Here is an 11740-nt window from a genome sequence, read left to right as displayed (position 1 = left end):
ACTCGGACGGTTTTGTTGTCTGTTGGATTTGGTTTTTAGTTTTTGGTTTTTTATTCTGTTGTTAGTGTTAAAGAGGGAGAAAGCATCCTTCCGTGCCCAACTTGCGATACTGATAATTCACCACACGGCATGCACTGGCTCTTGGCCGTTTTAAAAACACAGCCTCTGCTTTGCAGCCAAGCTGTACAGCAACGTGCGCATCACATTAAAAAGATGCCTTGGTGGCATTGTCCTGCTGGGGTCAGGCTTTTCACAGAGGCTGACCTTCCGTGATGCAGAGCCAGAGCCAAGATTTTAAAGATGGTAGTTTAACACTATAAAAGACAACAATTTTGAAAGCAGTTGGGTGAAGTATGTAAGTTAATAATATTTAAATAAAACTATCCTGGAGGAATTGTGACTGAGTTAATTTTTGCTGTAATAAACACTCAGACCTTGGAGGAAAAACAACGCTAGCCTAATGAAAATCAGACATTAATTAGCATAGAAATGGCACAGCAATGCCTCTCTAATTTCCCTTTGGTTGGTTTCCATGGAAATCTGTAGGTAAAGTGTGCTTTTAAAAGTGTTTATCGCTTCTTCTCTGCCTTTTGGCTAAGATCAAGTGTAGGATCTGTTCTTAACAGTTTAATATCTGATATATTTTCTATCCGAGTCCAATATATTAAATGGATTTGGGGAGCAGGAAGACGCAATAGGAGCTTTCTTGTTCACTTAACGCATCCACCTGGTATTACAGTACCTCCAGGAACAGTGCACCCCCTCAGGGGATTAAAATTTAGTGTTCAAGACAGAAGGGAAAAAAAAAAAAAAAAACCAGTTTGTCTATGTGGGATGGGATATGAAAGAGTGGGATAATAATTATCTTTTAGCCGGGTGTGGTGGCTCACACCTGTAATCCCAGCACTTTGGAAGGCCAAGGCGGTGGGATCACCTGAGGTCAGGAGTTCAGGACCAGCCTGACTAATATCGTGAAACCTCGTCTCTACAAAAAGTACAAAATACTAGCCGGGTGTGGTGGCGGGCGCCTGTAATCCCAGCTACTCCAGAGGCTGAGATAGGAGAATTGCTTTAACCTGGGAGGCGGAGTTTGCAGTGAACCGAAATCGTGCTATTGCGCTCCAGCCTGAGCAACAAAACCCAAACTCTGTCTCAAAAAAAACAAAAAACAAAAAAAGAATTATCTTTTAAAATTTTGTCTTGAGGGTCTTTTTTCTTAGCTCTTGCTTAAATTCTATCATTCTTATTGCCTTACATCATTCTCAGGATAAATAACCAAATAAATTCCAAATGATATGGGGAAGCAGGTAGGAAGTGGAGGAATTAGTCCCATACCTCCCAGAACTGGTTGCTATTTTTCCTATTTCTAAGGTTAGAGATCTTTGGCTTTCCAACAGAATCCTCACAACTCCACCTTCCCTACTCCACCCCCAACAGAGACACACTGGTCCTCAAAGAGGATTACATTTAAAATGTAAATGCTGGCCGGGCACGGTGGTTCACGCCTGTAATCCCAACACTTTGGGAGGCCGAGGCGGGTGGTCACCTGAGGTCAGGAGTTCGAGACTACCCTGGCCAACATGGTGAAACCCCCGTCTCTACTAAAAATACAAAAAGTAGCCGGACACGGTGGGGCGCGCCCCTAATCCCAGCTTCTAGGGAGGCTGAGGCGCTAGAATGGCTTAAACCCAGGAGCGGGGGATTGCAATGAGCCTGAGCGACAGAGTGAGCCAAGATGGCGCCACCGCACTCCAACCTGGGCGACAAAGTGAGACTCTGTCTCAAAAAAAAATTAAATAAATAAAATGTCCAAGGACTCTCAGGCAAAGGAGAGCAAAACAAGGTTGAAGGGGCAAGGTTGAAGGGGAAAAGAGAGGAGGGAGGGATTGTCTACCAAAGTCCTCAAGGAAACTGAGGAGTAGACGTAAAGAAGGAAAAAAATGTATGGAAGCCAAAGAAGAGACGGAAGAGATTATTACTGATGTCAGACGGTAGGGTTTCAAATAAAAGATGAAGATTGGGGTTAAATTGTATCCTGGAAATAATGTGACGAAAGGCCATGAACTCATTTTACCATTGAATAGTGGCTGCAGAAAGTACACCATAGGGCGGGCCGCGGTGGCTCACGCCTGTAATCCCAGCACTCTGGAAGGCGGAGGCGCGTGGATTACGAGGTCAGAAGATCGAGACCATCCTGGCTAACACGGTGAAACGCCATCTCTACTAAAAATACAAAAAGATTAGCCGGGCGCGGTGGCGGGGCGCCTGTAGTCCTAGCTACTCCGGAGGCTGAGGCAGGAGAATGGCGTGAACCCGGGAGGCGGAGCTTGCAGTGAGCCGAGATCGCGCCACTGCACTCCAGCCTGGGCGACAGAGCGAGACTTCGTCTCAAAGGGGAAAAAAAAAAAAAAAAAAAAAGGAGTGAAATTTAGTCAGGAGAAAAGCCAAAGCCAAACTCATGTACCAGATCAGATCACTCTTTAAGCTGAAGTAATTAGGTAAGGTTTAAATGGCAAAATGAAAAGTGAGGTTAAGTAACCAAGTTAAGGTGGGCATGGTGTCTCTCGCCTGTAATCCCAGCATTTTGGGAGGCCAAGGTGAGCAAACCACTTGAGGCCAGGAGTTTGAGACCAGCCTGGCCAACATGGTGAAACCCCATCTCTACTAAAAATACAAAAATTAGCCAGGCGTGGTGTCACATGCCTGTCTATAATCCCAGCTATCTGGGAGGCTGAGGCACAAGAATTACTTGAACCCAGGAGGTGGAGGTTCCAGTGCACCAAGATCATGCTATTGAACTCCAGCCTGGGCGACAAAGCAAGATTCTGTCTCAAAAAAAAAAAAAAGTAACCTAGTTAAGTGGAGCAGGTGAGAGAGTGATTCAGAAACTCCTTTAATCTACCAGTAAGAAAGCTCCATCGGTATATTATTATTATTATTATTATATATAATTTTTTTTTTTTTTTTGAGATGCAGTCTTGCTGTCTCCTAGGCTGGAGTGCAGTGGCCTGATCTCGGCTCACTGCAAGCTCTGCCTCCCAGGTTCACGCTATTCTCCTGCCTCAGCCTCCCCAGTAGCTGGGACTACAGGCGCCCGCCACCACGCCCGGCCAATCTTTTGTATTTTTAGTAGAGACGGGCTTTCACCATATTAGCCAGGATGGTCTCGATCTCCTGATCTCGTGATCCGCCCGCCTGGGTCTCCCAAAGTGCTGGGATTACAGGCGTGAGCCACCGCACCCGGCCCCTCAGGATACTATTAAATTCAACATTCCTTTAACATTCAAAAACCAAGCTCATCTACTGCTGCTGAATATATTGTTTGCACGTCTAGATCTACTCTTCACTCTTCTCCACACTGCTCCATAAGGCAAAACCTATATGGACTGCGTGAAGTCCTATGGCTTCTGGACTTGGTCCTGATAGGAAATCAAGTTAGGAGGAAGGTGAGGTTGGACATTTATTCCCCCAGCTTCCTCTCTGCCAGGTCCATACAAAATGGCTGAGTCCCTCTATGGAAAGCCACAGATGGTGTCAGAACTGTGGTGGACACTGTGATGTACCACCCAGCTTTTCCTTCAGGAATGAGGAACTTGTTCCTATAGCTACTGGGAGTACTACTGGAAGATGACACTAAACTGTCAGCCCTTGTAGGGGATTGCCTTGGCTCAAGATTACCTCACTCAAGGTTATACCTCCTTTTGGGGAAGCCTGAATCCAGTGAGTGATTAACACAGAGGTGTAAAGGACCAGCCTGCCCTTTTGCCCAGATTTAGACAAACTCAGAAGGGTCATCCCAGCTCCAGAGCACCCTGTCGGGGTCAGCTGAGGCCTTCGTTAGGACAGCATTGCCATTCAGTTTCTCTCTCTACTTAATCCTGCTTCTTTCTCCTCCCTTCCACAGGTAATGGTCCCAGTATCACTCAACAACAAATGTCCCGACATCTCAGTCTGCTTCCTGGGGACGTGTGACAGTGGCTCTCTACAAGTACCTACCATCTGAGAAAGCCCAAACTAACCTATAAAGGCAATCACCTGGAGAAGCCTTGAGACCACATAAAGAGAGTGAGAGGTGCCCAACCAGCCCCCAGCTTCTTCAACCACCATTCCAGCTGCAGCCACCGTCTGACCTCAGAAGAGATCATGAGTCAGAACCAGCCAGCTCAGCCTTTCCCAAACTCCTGTGCCACAGAAATCACCAGAAATAATAAAATAATCATTATTCTTTTAAATATCTAAATCCGGTGTTGTTAGGGTAGCAATAGTAATTAGAACAACTTCCTAGCATACATGTTTCTGATCAAATCTCACTAGTGGGCTGGGCACAGTGGCTTACACCTGTAATCCTAGCACTTTGGGAGGCCAAGGCAGGCAGATCACTTGAGGTCAGGAGTTCGAGACCAGCCTGTCCAACATGGTGGACCTCGTCTCTACTAAAAATACAAAAAAATTAGCCAGGCATGGCGGTGGATGCCTGTAATCCCAGCTACTTGGGAGGCTGAAACAGGAGAATCGCTTGAACCCAGGAGGCAGAGGTTGCAGTGAGCCAAGATTGCGCCATTGCACTCCAGCCTGGGTGACAGAGCGAGACTCCATCTCAAAAAAAATAATAAAAAACAAACAAAATCTCACTAGTACCCTTTTTGTTCTGTGATGACAGTTGATAGTCATTCAGATCCTTTTAGTTTTGCTTATGCTATTTTCTACCTTAAACAAGTTTCCCTCCACTTGTTAAATGTTCTCAGCACTTATTAAATGTTCTACTCGTTTAGCGTTTACCTTATGATGCCTTGCAACATCTCATTTATGTTTGTGTGTGTGTGTGTTTTCATTTTTTTGAGACAGAGCTCACTCTGTCACCCAGGCTGGAATTAAGTGGTGAGATCCTGGCTCACTGCAACCTCCACCTCCTGGGCTCAAGCAACTCTCCTGCCTCAGCCTCCTGAGTAGCTGGGACTATAGCTGTGCACCACCATGCCTGGCTAATTTTTGTATTTTTAGTAGAGATGGAGTTTCACCAAGTTGGCCAGGCTGGTCTTGAACTCCTGACCTCAGGTGATCCGCCTACTTCAGCCTCCCAAAGCACTGGGATTACAGGTGTGAGGCACTCATATATGTTATTTCATTCTGATTGCTCCCAACTAGATTGGAATTTCCTAGAGGGAAATTAAGTCAGTAACTTGGCTTTCTCTGGCATCACTCATAGGAGTGGGCACAGTGTTGAGCACAGAGTGGGTATTTAAGACAGGTTTAATAATTGATTATACCTCAAATAAGTCTCAGCTACTAATTTAAATTCATATTTCTTTTTTTCTTTTGTTTTTTTTGAGACGGAGTCTTGCTCTGTCACCCAGGCTGGAGTGCAGTGGCACGATCTCGGCCCACTGAAACCTCTGACTCCCTGGTTCAAGCAATTCTCCTGCCTCAGCCTCCCAAGTAGATGAGACTACAGGCACACGACACTACGCCCGGCTAATTTTTGTATTTTTAGTAGAGATGGGGTTTCACCATGTTGGCCAGGATGGTCTCGACCTCCCGACCTCGTGATCTGCCCACCTTGGCCTCCCAAAGTGCTGGGATTATAGGCGTGAGCCACCGTGTCTGGCCTTTAAATTCATACTTCTATTAGGAAATAATTTGGTTGATGCTTTCTTGGGGAATAGGTGATGGAGTAGGAGTTAAGAATAACTATAAGCCAGGTACAGTGGCTCACGCCTGTAATCCCAGCACTGTGGGAGGTCAAGGCAGGCAGATCACGAGGTCAGGAGATCGAAATCATCCTGGCCAACATGATGAAACCCCGTCTCTACTAAAAGTACAAAAATTAGCTGGGTGTGGTGGCACACACCTGTAATCCCAGCTACTTGGGAGGCTGAGGCAGGAGAAATGCTTGAACCTGGGAGGTGGAGATTGCAGTGAGCTGAGACTGCGCCATTGTACTCCAGCCTGAGTGACAGAGCGAGACTCTGTCTAAAAAGAAAAAAAGAATAACTACAGACTGCTGTTCTGCTGTTCTCTTAACTTTTTAACTTTCTCTTTTCCAAACTAGTTAATTTGCAGTTTAAAGATAAATAAAGGTAGGCCAGTGCAACTAATGCATTTTCTCCAGAGTTTAAACTCACTTGGAACCGCCAGAAATCATTCCCACTCGTACCACTGAGAAATCCTGTCCCAGAAAACCACCCAGCAGGGTCACTCCTGCTCTCCTTAGCACCAGGAGAGATGATCAATACCCAGAGAACACCAATAATTCTAGATGCCCACTGTGCTAATATGCTTTGAGAAACTTCCAGGTCAACACCTTTTAAGGCAATGTAGGTTTTTGTATTTGTACAGGACCTTAGAGTTAGGGGATATATGTCTATATGTTTATATTCTATCTGTAGATCTAAAGTGAGTTACTTTTACAAAAACAAAACAAAACAAAACTGAATTTTATGAGGTTAAGTGGTATGGTAAATTGTCTGCAAAAGTAGAAAAATAGTCATCAACAGTTTCTCCCATCCCTGTGCACACACCACACTCCTCCCATCAGGAGGTGGAGTCTGTTTCTTTTTCCCTTGAATCTGGGCTAGTCTTGTGACTTGCTTTCACCAATAGAATGTAGTGGAAATAGCACTGTGCCAGTTCTGGGCCTATTCCTTAAGAGACCTGGCAGTTTCTGTTTTGCTCTTTGGGAAGCCATTTCTTGTATAAAGAAGTCTAAATACCCTATTGGAGAAAGTGGCCATGTATCTTTCATTGTAGACAGAGGCCCTGGGAAATGAGAGATTATGAAGGGATAGAGAGCCCAGACATCCTCCAGCTGTCCCAGCCAACCAGTGCAGGCCCCAGCCATGCAAGTGAAGTTGACTTGGATCCTCCAGCCTTTTGTTGAGCTGCCCAGTCAACACCATGTGGAGGAGACAGGCTATTCCACTATGTTTTGGCCAAATTCAAGAATCTTTCTCTTTTTTTTTCTTTTTTTTTTTTGAGACAGTTTTGCTCTTGTTGCCCAGGCCGGAGTACAATGGCATGATCTTCGCTCACCGCAACCTCTGCCTCCTGAGTCCAAGCAATTCTCCTGCCTCAGGCTCCTGAGTAGCTGGGATTTCAGGCATGCACCACCATGCCCGGCTAATTTTGTATTTTCTTTTAGTAGAGACGGAGTTTCTCCATGTTGGTCAGGCTGGTCTTGAACTCCCAACCTCAGGTGATCCACCTGCCTCGGCCTCCCAAAGCACTGGGATTACAGGCGTGAGCCATCACGCCTGGCGTAAAGAATCTTGAGTAAGTCCAGATGTGGTGGCTCACGCCTATAATCCTTGCACTTTGGGAGGCCAGAGTGGTCAGATCACGATGTCAGGAGTTCGAGACCAGCCTGACCAACATGGTGAAACCCCCATCTCTACTAAAAATACAAAAATTAGCCAGGCGTGGTGGCGCACGCCTGTAATCCCAGCTATTCAGGAGGCTGAGACAGGAGAATCGCTTGAATCCGGGAGGTGGAGGTTGCAGTGAGCCGAGATCGCGCCATTGCACTCCAGCATGGGCAACACGAGCAAAATTCCATCTCAAAAAAAAAAAAAAAATCTTGAGTAAGACCAGATGTGATGGCTCACACCTATAATCCTAGCACTTTGGGAGGCAGAGGCAGGCGGATTGTTTGAGCACAAGCGTTTGAGACCACCGTAGGCAACGTGGCAAAAATCCATCTCTACAAAAAATACAAAAAAAGCCAGGCGTCGTGGCATACACCTGTCATCTCAGTTACTTGGGAGGCTGAGGTAGGAGAACCACCTACGCCATGAAGGTCCAGGCTGCAATGAGCCAAGATCATGCCACTGCACTCCAGCCTGGGTGACAGAGTAAGACCCTGTCTCAAACAAACAACAACAGCAAAAGAATCTTGAATACATAAAGCATAGCTGTTGTTTTAAACTACTCATTTTTAAGGTAGTTTACTAGTTATTAATAAATAAGTAAACAGTAACAACAATAGATAACTAAACGATAACTAAAACAAGAGGTAGTGATTAGTAATTTGTAAATATGAAACTCAAATTCATTTCCTCTATTTCCTCTTTTTCGAAGTTCAACTGTTTTTCCAAAGGTGACCAATATAATCCTGTTTAATCCATGGGTGCACAAAAAGTTCTGCTCCCTAAAATATCATTCTTATTACCTATTGACGCTCAAAATGCCACAAATAGATACTCAATCTTATGACTCCCATTGAGATACAAAAATTCCAGGATGACTAATAAGTAAACTTTTTTTTTTTTTTTTTTTTTGAGACAGGGTCTGGTTCTATCACCCAGGTTGGAGTGCAGTGGTGGGATCTCAGCTCATTGCAACCTATACATACCAGGCTCAAATTATTCTCCCACCTCAGCTCCCCAAGTAGCTGGGACTACAGGCATGCACCACCACGCCCGGTTAGTTTTGGGGTTTTTGTTTTTGTTTGTATTTTTAGTAGAGACAGAGTTTCACTATGTTGCCCAGGCTGGTCTCGAACTCGTGAGCTCAAGTGATCCTCCCACCTAGGCCTCCCAAAGTGCTGAGATTACAGGCATGAGCCACTGCAACCAGCCTAGTAAACTTGATTAACCTATTAAACCTTTGTCGAATATCTTTTTTTTTTTTTTTTTTTTTTTTTTTTTTGAGACGGAGTCTCGCTCTGTCGCCCAGGCTGGAGTGCAGTGGCCGGATCTCAGCTCACTGCAAGCTCCGCCTCCCAGGTTTATGCCATTCTTCTGCCTCAGCCTCCCGAGTAGCTGGGACTACAGGCGCCCGCCACCTCGCCCGGCTAGTTTTTTGTATTTTTTAGTAGAGATGGGGTTTCACCATGCTAGCCAGGATGGTCTCGATCTCCTGACCTCGTGATCCGCCCGTCTCGGCCTCCCAAAGTGCTGGGATTACAGGCGTGAGCCACCGCGCCCGGCCTGTCGAATATCTTTATCAAATAATTTTTAGAAAAGATTCTGATTGGCAGCATGAAAACTATAAAATGATCAAACTACCCTATATTTTCCAGGATTTTTCAAGTTTTTTCTTTAATTTGGGATCCTCTTCTCTGTAGAGATTGTCAGTAAATGGTGAAGAGAGAAGATTGCATATTGTTACAGTAAACTCTTGATTACTGCCACATGAATACAAAATTCTGTGGAATATCTGCAAAAATAAAATTCTAGGTTGAGCTTTCCCAGTTTGAATCACCTCTCTACATGCTAAGGGAGTGAGTGTAAACAAGTTCTAACATTAGCCAAAGTCAAACAAAATTAGAAGAGTAAGTCTCCTAGAAGCAAATCCATATTGCAATTCAAATAGATACGATTTAAAGATTTTGGCCGGGCGCGGTGGCTCACGCCTGTAATCCCAGCACTTTGGGAGGCTGAGGCAGATGGATCACGAGGTCAGGAGATCAAGACCATCCTGGTCAACATGGTAAAACCCCGTCTCTACTAAAAATACAAAAATTAGCTGGGCGTGGTGGCGCATGCCTATAATCCCAGCTACTCAGGAGGCTGAGGCAGGAGAATCGCTTGAACTTGGGAGGTGGAGGTTGCAGTGAGCTGAGTTTGCCCACTGCACTTCAGCCTGGGCAACAAAGAGAGAGACTCCATATCAAAAAAAAAAAAAATTTACAAATTTATCTTAAGGCAACTCTTTGTCATCTGTGCTACTGGATAAACACAGTAATTCTGTCGCCCAGGCTGGAGAACAATGGCATGATATTGGCTAACTACAACCTCCAGCTACGGTTCAAGCAATTTTCCTGCCTCAGCCTCCTGAGTAGCTGGGACTACAGGAGTGCACCATCACGCCCGGCTAATTTTTGTATTTTGTTTTTGAGATGGAGTTTTGGTCTTGTTGCCCAGGCTAGAGTGCAATGGGGCAATCTTAGCTCACTGCAATCTCTGCCTCCCAGGTTCAAGTGATTCTCCTGCCTCAACCTCCCAAATAGCTGGGATTACAGGCATGCGCCAGCATGCTCAGCTAATTTTTGTATTTTTCGTAGAGACAGGGTTTCCCCATATTGGCCAGGCTGGTCTCAAACTCCTGACCTCAAGTGATCCACCCACCTCGGCCTCCCAAAATGTTGAGATTACAGGCATGAGCCACGGTGCCTGGCCAAATTTGTAATTTTGGTAACAAGGTTACCTTCAAAAAATAACTTGAGGCTAGGCCCAGTGGCTGACACCTGTAATCACAGCACTTTGGAAGGCTGAGGCAGAGGATTGCTTGAGCCCAGAAGTTCTAAACCAGCCTGTGCAATATAACAAGATCCTGTCTCTATTTAAAAAAAAAAAAAAAAAAAAAAAAAAAAGGGTGGGCGCGGTGGCTCACGCCTGTAATCCCAGCATTTTCGGAGGTCGAGGCGGGTGGATCACCTGAGGTCAGGAGTTCGCAACCAGCCTGGCCAACATGGTGAAACCCCGTCTCTACTAAAAAAATACAAAAATTAGCTGGGTGTGGTGGCAGGCGCCTATAATCCCAGCTACTCAGGAGGCTGAGGTAGGAGAATCGCTTGAACCTGGGAGGCGGAGGTTACAGTGAGCTGAGATCATGCCATTGTACTGCAACCTGGACAAGAGCGAAACTCCATCTCAAAAAAAAAAAAAAAAAATGCCAAGCATAGGGCTCACACCTGTAATCTCACTTTGGAAGGCTGAGGAGGATTGCTTCAGGAGTTCAAGACCAGCCTGGGCAACATGGCGAGACCCTGTATCTACAAAAAATAAAAAATTAGCTGGCTGTGGTGGTGCCCACCTGTGGTCCCAGCTACTCAGGAGGCTGGAGTGGGAGGATCGCCTGAGCCCAGGAGGTTGAGGCTAGAGTGAGCTGTCATTTTGCCACTGCACTCAGTAAATAAATAAAAACTGGAAACTTATGGTTAAGTATGGAGAATTTAATATCTATATTTACCTGTATTTCCTCCCAAATCTTACTAAAATGACTTTGAAAGACTAAGCTCTAAATGCAGAAGGACAAAGAGAATGAGCAAGAAGACAACTGAGGAGAGACCTCAACAAAATTTTGGAATCTGTAAAGCTGATGAAAAATGTAATTCAGATATGCTTCTTTACTTCTGAGGTTTTCCTTCTTTTTTTTTTTTTTTTTTTTTTTTGGAGACAGAGTCATGTTCTGTTGCCCAGCCTGGAGTGCAGCGTGATCTTGGATCACTGCAGCCTCCGCCTCCCAGGTTCAAGCAATTCTTCTGCCGCAGCCTCCCGAATAGCTGGGACTACAGGCACACAGCACCATGCCCAGCTAATTTTTTGTATTTTTAGTAGAAATGGGGTTTAACTGGCTGGGCGCAGTGTCTCACGCCTGTAATCCCAGCACTTTGGGAGGCTGAGGCAGGCGGATCACCTGAGGTCAGGAGTTCACGACCAGCCTGGTCAACATGGTGAAGACCCATCTCTACTAAAATACAAAAAATTAGCCGGGCATGGTGGCGGGCATCTGTAACCGCAGCTACTCAGGAGGCTGAGGCAGGAGAATCGCTTGAACCGGGGAGGTAGAAGTTGCAGTGAGCCACATTGTACTCCAGTCTAGACAACAAGAGTGAAAATAGGTCTGGAGGGGAGGGGAGGGGAGGGGAGGGGAGGAAAGGGGAGGGGAGAGGAGAGGAGAGGAGAAGGGAGGGGAGGGGAGGACAAGAAAAGAAAAGAAAAGAAAAGAAAAGAAAAGAAAAGAAAAGAAAAGAGAAATGGGGTTTAACCGTGTTAGCTAGGATGGTCTCAATTTCCTGACC

General features: G+C 45.5%; 1 non-coding gene across 1 annotated transcript; it reads left to right on the top strand.

The window, feature by feature from the left end:
* Positions 1–574: 574 nt before the first annotated feature.
* On the top strand, positions 575–764 carry LOC112429565 (U2 spliceosomal RNA). Its single transcript, XR_003021836.2, has one exon. It is a non-coding gene; the product is annotated as a U2 spliceosomal RNA (small nuclear RNA).
* The last annotated feature ends 10976 nt before the right edge of the window (positions 765–11740 follow it).

This window comes from Macaca nemestrina, chromosome 1, assembly GCF_043159975.1.
Source record: "Macaca nemestrina isolate mMacNem1 chromosome 1, mMacNem.hap1, whole genome shotgun sequence".
NCBI classification, from domain to species: Eukaryota; Metazoa; Chordata; class Mammalia; order Primates; family Cercopithecidae; genus Macaca; species Macaca nemestrina.
Note: the sequence above shows the minus strand (reverse complement) of the source record. Positions and strands in the feature narration are given on the sequence as shown.